The sequence below is a fragment of the Lipotes vexillifer genome, unplaced genomic scaffold (assembly GCF_000442215.2).
Source record: "Lipotes vexillifer unplaced genomic scaffold, Lipotes_vexillifer_v1.1 scaffold395, whole genome shotgun sequence".
Lineage (NCBI taxonomy): Eukaryota > Metazoa > Chordata > Mammalia > Artiodactyla > Lipotidae > Lipotes > Lipotes vexillifer.
This window is the reverse complement of record NW_006797390.1, coordinates 903,620-912,696: the sequence shown is the minus strand read 5'-3', so window position 1 is coordinate 912,696 and position 9,077 is coordinate 903,620. Positions and strand designations below refer to the sequence as shown.

At 44.1% G+C, this 9,077-nt stretch overlaps 1 protein-coding gene across 1 annotated transcript in view; it reads left to right on the top strand.

Annotated features, from left to right (window-relative positions):
* ETV6 (ETS variant transcription factor 6) overlaps positions 1-9,077 on the top strand; it is a 243,749-nt gene that overhangs the window by 214,332 nt on the left and 20,340 nt on the right. The window lies entirely within an intron of this gene.

Genomic DNA, 9,077 nt, shown 5'->3' with positions numbered 1-9,077 from the left:
GCGGAGCACAGGCTCCAGACGCGCAGGCTCAGCGGCCATGGCTCACGGGAACAGCCGCTCCGCGGCATGTGGGATCTTCCCGGACCGGGGCACGAACCCGTGTCCCCTGCATCGGCAGGCGGACTCTCAACCACTGCGTCACCAGGGAAGCCCAGTCTTATACAATTTTAATGAGATAATCCAACGAGATGAGGTACATGAATCTACCTCATGATAACAAAATAAGAGCTAACATTTATGGTGTCCTCATTGTGTTCCAGGCCCTGTTCTAAGCTTTTACATGTTTAAATCATTTAATCTTCACAACCACCCCATAAAGAAGGTAATATTATTTCCACTTTATAGATGAGGAAATTGAGGCTAAGAGCAGTAAAGTACCCTGCCTCCAAATCACATAACTATGTTGTGGCAAAGCTAAGACCTAACCCCAGGTCCACTTGGTTCCAATGCCGGTGTTCATTCCACTGCAGCATGAATGAGCTGACCGAAATAACATTTTTATTAATTTTGTGTGTTTGCAAGCCCCCTGAAAATAGGGCACATGGTTAAACGACGAGTAGAAGAGCCATGGAGATTAGGATGCCGAGACAGGTCCAACATACTGGCAGGTCCCCACACTCCTGCTTATAATGTTTCTGCTTCATAGTACAGATCTTCCCAGACTTAGGATGGGGATACAGCCAGATAAACCCGTCTCAAGTTGAAAATATCCTAAGTTGAAAATGCATTTAATACCCCTAACCTACCAAACAGCACAGCTTAGCCTACCTACCTTAAACACGCTCAGAACACTTACATTAGCCTGCAGTTGGGCAAAATCATCTAACGCAAAGCGATTTTATAATTAAGTGTTGAATATCTCATGTAATTTATTGAACACTGTACGGCAAGTGAAAGACAGAATGGTTGTCTGGGTACAGGATGGTATCAGTTGCTCACCCTCGTGATCACGTGGCTGACCAGGACAGGCACCAGGGTAGATGAGGCTTCCAGCTGCTCAGGCCACATCCAGTTACCCGTTGTTGTAAAAACCACCCCGATTTTCTAGTCTTGCTGGCATCATGTTCATGACTAAAGTGTCAAGGAGGCCATTGGCCCGGGTTTGACATCTTTGTTATACACGTTAACCGTGTAGCACATGGTAGAGTCAGAGAGCGTGATGGTGCATGTGTGGCTCCAGACCACCTGGGTTCAAATCCAGGCTCCCACTTCACCAGCTGTGTGACTTGAGGCAAGTTCCTTAGCTTCCTTGTGTCTTTGTTTTCATCTGTAAAAGAAGGAGAATAGCAGTACCTATCGAATACGATTGATGTAAGAAAGGGTCAAGTTCATATGGGAAATGCCCTCAGAGCAGCATCTGTCACAGAGCAAGCGCTTGATAAGTGCTATTCATTATTACTGTTTGCTGTTTCTTAGCACTATTTGGTTCAGGTTTTTTCTTCTTTTCTTTAAACTTAAAAAAAGCTGAATTGTGAGAAGATACACGTAACATTTATCATCTTAACCATTTGTAGGTGTACAATTCAGTAGTGTTAGGTATATTCACATTGTTGTGCACTGGTTCTTTTTTTCTTACCTCCAATTCCAGTTTTCTGTTTTCTAATTATTTTTTTATTGAAGTATAATTGATATACAATATTGTGGCACCTTCAGGTGTCCAGCAAAGTGATTCAGTTATGTATCAATACACACATATATAGCTATTCTTTTTCAGATTCTTTTCCCATATAGGTTATTACAAAATATTGAATATAGTTCCCTGTGCTATTCCAATTCCAGTTTTCTTAAGCAGTCCCGTTACTGCAATGGCATGTGCTTTGTGCAAACACCAGGTTTCTGCATCCGGACGTGGGAAAGGCCTGTGGTCCACCGATGCCATTATCCTAGGATTTCTTCATGGGTTAACCGGGCACCATCTGTTGCATGATTTCTATGGGAAAATACATTTAAAGGGCAAACCTTAATTCAGGATACAGCCTGTTTGAAAAATAAGCAGTGCCTACACTTTGCAGGTTACCTGCAGTACCTGGCACGTGATAGGTCCTCCACCACCCTTTGGAACCTTCCTATTAATCTGGCCGTCTCCTCTCACCCTTAAGGACTCTAAGATTAACCTTCCTGTGCCCCTTTCATCCCCGTGACTCTTGAATCTGGCAGGAGGTAACGAGGTCCCACCAGAACTTCCTGTTGTCCCCAGTGTCAGAGCCCCCGAGCGCCAGCTGACACCTTCCCCCGCACTCGGCCTCATTCCCCTTTTCTCTACGCGCCTCTCCTCTCCAGGGCCTCTTCTTCCTGCTTTGCCTCCTGTGTGTCGTGGTCTAGGGCAGCATGACCTTTCACCCTCTGACCTGGTTCAGAGCGTTTGGTTGTGATGGGAGCACACGGAGGCCCGGGGTGGTGCATGGAGCCACTTTTCATCGGGGTCATCAGCCTCCTTTCTGGGGGGACCCGTGCACCTTCCTTGGGCCAGCTTCCTCCAGGGGTATGGAGGCTCCCCTTAGTCCAGGGGCTAGCTTGCTCCATTGAGCTTGGGAGTTTTAGGGGCAAGAGGTCCCTAACAGACATGAATAATTCTCCCAAGGTAACCAGGAAGTCTTCAAGTGATTTCCTCTTAGCCCTCAGGAAATGCCACCTGATTCCTCTGAGATAGGAGGGCTGGGGGTGGTGGGTTCGACTCCAGAGAAGGAAGCCGTCCACTCGTTCCCCTCCCCTGCCTTACCTTTGTGCCGCCCTGGCCCCCTCCCTATAAATGATTCACAGCATTTACCTCCAAAGGGCAAATTGGCTCATCTGCAGCCTCATCCCTTGATTTCTTCATTCACTTCTTTTCTGGGCCTTTCCTGAGACTGAGGGAGACTCCTCTGCACCACCTGGGAAGAGCAGAGCCAGCATCCGGCCGGGAGCACGAAGCCTCGTGTCTACGGCTGGTGTAGACTTGCCCACACCGTCTGCGCTAAACCCCCCGGCAGAGGTGGCCTGTTGGAGGCTGTCCCGCCCACGGTGATGAAGATGAAGCCTCAGAGTCCTGAAAGTCACCTGTTTTGTTTCTTTCAGCCCCTTTCACCCAAATGCTTATAAAATTCTAGATGCTTCCTTAGGATTTATTGTGTATGAACTCAGACACATCTGTGAATCCTACACTCCAAGCTAGGGCAGTTTTCTTCTCAGGCCCTGCAAGGGAGTTGAGTGACTACTGAATGTGACAAGGGAGTTGAGTGAGATGGAAACACTGAAATGGGCAGGCAGAGGGTCAGTGGAAAGTCTTGACTGGAAGTCTTGGCTGAACCTCTTGGAAAGGCGGTAGTAGGGATAGTTTTCTAGGGCTGCCACACACTGGGTGGCTTAAACAACAGAAATGTATTGTCTCACAGCTCTGGAGGCTGGAAGGCCAAGATCAAGGTCTGGGCAGGATGGGTTCCTTCTGAGGCCGTGAGGGAAAATCTGTGCTAGGTTCCTCTCCCGGCTTCTGGTGGTTTGCTGGCAATCTTTGGAGATCCTCGGCTTGTAGATCTTGCGTGGCCTACCCCTGCGTGCCTTGACTCTTAATTCAGCACCTATAGCCTTTTGTCGTTTTTTGATATGTCTGCCTTCTCCATTAGACTATGGTACCCTTGAGAGCAAGGACCGCGTTTCCTTACTCTGCATATTCTGCATCTGAGACACTACTACACATATGCTTGGCATCACTGAAAGTTCTTTGCTTCAATTCATATTGTAATGACTGTGCGACAAAACACTCCTCTCCAGTTGTGCAGCGTGTGCATGTCTGTGTGTCCAAATTCCCCTGTTCACAAGGGCACCAGTCATATTGGAATAGAGGTCCATGCTACTCCAATATGACCTTACCTTACCTAATTACATCTGCAATGACCCTTTTCCCAAAGGAGATCATATTCTGAGGGTATTGGGTATTGGGACTTCAACATATGAATTTTGGGGTGGGGGGGCACACAAGTCAACTCATAACAGGGAGTGACAGAACCTGAGTATGTATATGAAATCTATTTTGAATTCCATCTCAAGATCTAGAGCCTTTAATTTTTGTATAGGTCTTTATATCATTCATGGTTCCTACCAATCTTTTACAAAATTGTGCTGGGAAATGGTGTTTTCATGGGGAAAAATGTGGATCACAGTGTACTGAGGATGATGAGTGAGAGTTATCTCCTGGGCCTGTTGAATTGCATCTCCGTCTCTTATTATCATCCATGGCCTTAGGGGAAGCACGATGGCGAAGTGTGATCCTGGTGTGTGAGACGTAAGCTTGCTCTACCCTGGAAATGTCCTAGTCAACCAAGACTTTAACCAAAGGCAGAGTTTTGCTCTGTTTTTTAGGTCTACTAGTTATTCATTATATAACGTGATTAAATTGGGTTGAATTCTAATGAATTCTAAATAGAGAAACTTTCATAATAAGTAAAAGGAAAGAGGATGAGAAAAGAAATCAGACGTTTTTATGTGATCATCACATTTAAAGTCCTAATTTATTGGGGGCTGTTTGGCAGTGAGAAGAAGGGATTATTTGTGTCTAAAGGAGATCTACAAAGAGAAACGTTTGGGATCAGAAAGTACTTTCAACCAGAATGAGGTCCCTACCACTCCTGGGTACCTTCCCCGCCCCCGCTCCTTCTAAGCCCACACTGACCAATTACATGTGGCTTTTCCTCTCTCTTCCTTGTGCGTTTCCCTCCCATAGCAAGACCTTCAGACCAAGGGCAATGTGGATAATTTCCCAGTTTTCCAGCTGGGCAGTTCACCAAGAACAAACCCAGACATCAAGGCCAGACCAAAAAAAACATCTTCTTGTTTTAGACAGAAGACTCCTACATCTGGGGGATTTAATGCACCCACTGTCCACTTAGTGCATTTCCTGTGTCCGGAGCTTCTCTGCCTGTCGGCTCTGGTCTCATAAGTTTCCATACCCTGCTGCCAACTTATAATAACAGAGGCAGCAGGCAGCAGGGTAGCAACGTCAGAGCCCACTCCATACGTGAGCACATGCTTTGCAAACTGAAACAAAGCTTGGAAGGGCGCGTTGCAGACCTTTCAGCCTTGGCAGTGGTGTGCCCAGACCACCAGGAGCCTGGAATTAAATACCCTCAGTTCCAGTTCTCCACCATTAACGTTATCAACTTCATCAAGTACCTCCTCCTTCAGTGGTGTCTGCAGAGAAATAAACAAATCAAGCCCATCCAAGTCCTGTTCCCGCCCAGATCCGGAGTCAAAAGTAAAATCTGAGTTGTATCATCCAGGGCACTGTCTCCCTCCTTCATTGTTCCCCAAATCTGGGCAGGAACAGAGAGTGAAATCTCTCCAGGACATTACATCAGTTCCTCTTTTACCCTTGGCACAGAAGTTCTTCCTCTCGTCGTTCTCCCAGACTTCCTAAGGCTTGCCCTGAGTGCACACCCATCCACTGAGCCTTGACGCCCAGGACATCAAAGAAAACCTGCAGGTAACCAGGCTACTGGCCAACGCCTGTGTCCGTTTTAAAGTTTGTAAGAAGGGAAATGGATTCAGGAAATAGGATTTCTCAGTACATGGTCTTCATCATCCTGAAGTATTCTTAATCCTTAATAAGCTTTTAAGGAAAGGGAGGTAATCTGTAAATGGCATTTAGAAGAAAATACGTGAAACTTCAAAATGCCAACTGTCTTAAATATCGCTTACAATGATCATGTTCTGTGACATAAAAAGTGAACCATGGACAAAGGATAAATTCATTTTTGTGGATGGCAGAATGGAGATCTGTATTAGCTGTGAAAAGAAAACTTGCCTCATCCCTGAAAGATTGTAGATCATTTCTATCATACTAATAATTTCGGCCATTAAAGTTAACCCCATGGGCCTAATCAGTATCCTATAAGCGTTATTTGCATTGAGGTTAAAGTGAGGAATTTGACTTGTCATCCCAACCTGTATATTTGCAAGGTTGATTAAGCACTTTAATTCCGTTTATAAAATCATAATCACATAGCCATTACATCACCTGAAAATTAATAGTTCCTCAGTATTATCAGATATTTCATTACTGTTTACATTTTTCCAGCTATCTCATAAATTTTTTTTTAATTAATTAATTTATTTATGGCTGTGTTGGGTCTTTGTTGCTGCACGTGGACTTTCTCGAGTTGCGGTGAGCAGGGGCTACTCTTTGCTGCGGTGCGCGGGCTTCTCACTGCAGTGGCTTCTCTTGTTGCGGAGCACAGGCTCTAGGCGTGCGGGCTTCAGTAGTTGTGGCTCGCGGGCTCTAGAGCTCAGGCTCAGTAGTTGTGGTGCACAGGCTTAGTTGCTGCGCGGCGTGTGGGATCTTCCTGGACGAGGGCTCGAACCCTTGTCCCCTGCATTGGCAGGTGGATTCTTAACCACTGCGCCACCAGGGAAGCCCCCATTAAATGTGTTTGCAGTTTGTTCGAATCATAATCCAAGCAAGGGTCTGTCTCTACTTCACAAACGGTTGATGTGTCTCTTAAGTCTCTTTCAATCTCTACAGGTCTCCATTCATATCTTTTTTGTGTACATGCTTGAACACTGTCTAGGTGTTTAAAAAAGAAGTTAGCCATAATTAGTATAACTTTTCCCCTGTATGTGGTGTAACTTTTCTTTCCCCTTTGGTTGCTTTCAAAATTTTCTGTTTCTTCTTGGTTTTCAGCAGTTCGACTCTGTGCCTGAATGTAGCTTTCATTCTATTTATCCTGCTTGGAATTTGCCGAGCTTCTTGGATCTTTAAGTTTGTATATTGTTGTTGCTGTTGTTAACAAGTTTGAGGACAATTTGGCCATTATTTCTTCAATTTTGTTTTGTTTTGTTTTGGCCCCATTCTTTCTGTTTTCTCCTCTTTTACAATGTTATAGTGACTGTGCGGGAAAATCATCTTATTTTCTTAGATGACCACACAAATTCTTAGGATAGGGTATCACAATCTCTAATCTGCTTTAAAATAATTCAGTTTTTAAAAATGTGTGTTGAGAGTGTGGGGGCCGATACCAACCCACCTCTATAAAAAAAAGTTTTCACCTTCTCAAACTCCAATTACATTTCTTTTAGACCGTTTAATATTGTTCCATAGGTCACTGAAGATCTATTTCTTTGTTTTTAATTTTTATTGATCTGTTTTCAAATTTACTAATGCTTTCTTCTTTTATCTCCCACCTGCTATTAAGTCTCTCCAGTCCAAAATTTCAAGTACTGTATTTTTCAGTTCAAAACCCTTTTTGATCGTTTCCATTTCTTTTCTGATAGTCTCCATCTGTTATCACTCATTATGACTATCATTTTCTTTAAGTGCTTGAACTTATTTATAATAGCTACTTTTAAGTTCTTTTTTGCTCATTCCAACATCTAGATTATCTCAAGAGTCTACTTCTATTGACTGCCATCCCTCTTGAATATGGGTCACATTTTTCTGTTCCTTCACATGTCTAGAATATCTTTATTGGACACTGAATATTACATATAACATATTGTAGAGACTCTGGATTATGTTATATTCCTCTGAAGAGTGTCGATTTTTCTGCTAGTAAGCAGTTTAAGTAACTAGCCAGTCACTCTGAATTTGTGGAGGCTTGGTCTTATATTTGGTTAGGGAAGATTCATTTCAGTTTTGCCTTTAGCCTTCAGGCAAATCCCTTTGTCCTAGAGCATAGTCCTTACTCCTAAGGTGTGGCCATTCTGGGGTAATAAGCAGCCTGAGGCGTTTTCAGAGCCTTCCTTGATAGAGCCCCAACTCTGAACTCTGTCTCCAGTACCATGGCCAGCAGCTGAGATTTCGTGTCTTTGAACTGTACAGCTGTTAGCTTTCACTGAGCTCCTTGGAGTTCCCCCTGCACGTTGCAGTTCAGGAGCACGTGTTAAGGATTTGAGGGAATTTTATGTGCCAGTTAGTGGCTACTCCCACTGAGGGTCCCTCCTTTATGGAATTTGTTTTCTCCATTTTTTTGCCCTTCTGGCAGCTTCATACTGTACTCCCTGGCATCTCAAGCAACTTTCTGTTCTTTTTCTAGCTGCCTCACACTACGTGGACTGGGAAGGACCCTCAGAGGGACAGCTGTATAAATTTGGATCTTACTCGGGTCAGTTCCTTTCTTGCAAGAGTAAAATCCCCTTCGGTTTCCAGTACCCTCAGTAACTCTTATAAATATATTTTATCCAGATTCTATCATTGCTGTATGTAGGAAAGTTAGTCTGATACAAGCCACTCTGCCATTACTGAAACTGGAATCCCCTTCTCCTTCGAGAAAGATGGTAGCATACCATACATAGTTCACCTTGCCTTTGCTCATCTAGCCATAGAGCCTAGAGATCAGTCCTTAGCAAAATATTTAGTTATTCCTCATTCCATTTTATAGCTGCGTCATCCTCCATCATTTAGAGATATACCGTCATTTGTTAAACCAGTCTCCTATTGATAGCCGTTCCAATGTTTAAGCACTTTTAAATTCGTGGCAACATGTTATATAGTGGTTACAAAATAAGCCCTTTGCCTTCAGGCAGGTGATCTTTTAATTATCATGAACAGTATTTCTTTTGTTCACTGTCTCATATGATTTGTGAGATCTGGTGGAGTCCCCATTTTCCTGTTAACCCTATATAAAACTTGAAGAAACCACCACCTTTGTCTCTGTGTACTAACCCTATCGGATTCCCAGATCCCCTTTATATGGTCTTCATATAGATGTTGTCGTAATGGATAAAGGAGGTATCTTTGACTTGCTTTACTTAGAACCATGGACAAGTCTTTGACCAGAACAGGGACCTGCAAGTATGCACATCCTTTTGGTGAGACAGCTCTGGGAACAGATGTGGCCAGAGAAACCTCACTAAGATGCGTGTGAGGCCCTGGAGAAAACTCCATTTTTGTAGGCAGGGTTTTGTTCTTCCAACCCTTAGCAGGACTCCTAAGGCCACGTACGTGCTGGTCCCTCCCTCAACCCAGCCCATGGAGCTACTTTTGCTGCTGAGCTGTGTACACTTTTTTTATATATATAAATTTATTTATTTATTTTTGGCTCACACAGGCTTTCTCTAGTTGCAGAGAGCGGGGGCTACTCTTCATTGCGGTGCGAGTGCTTCTCATT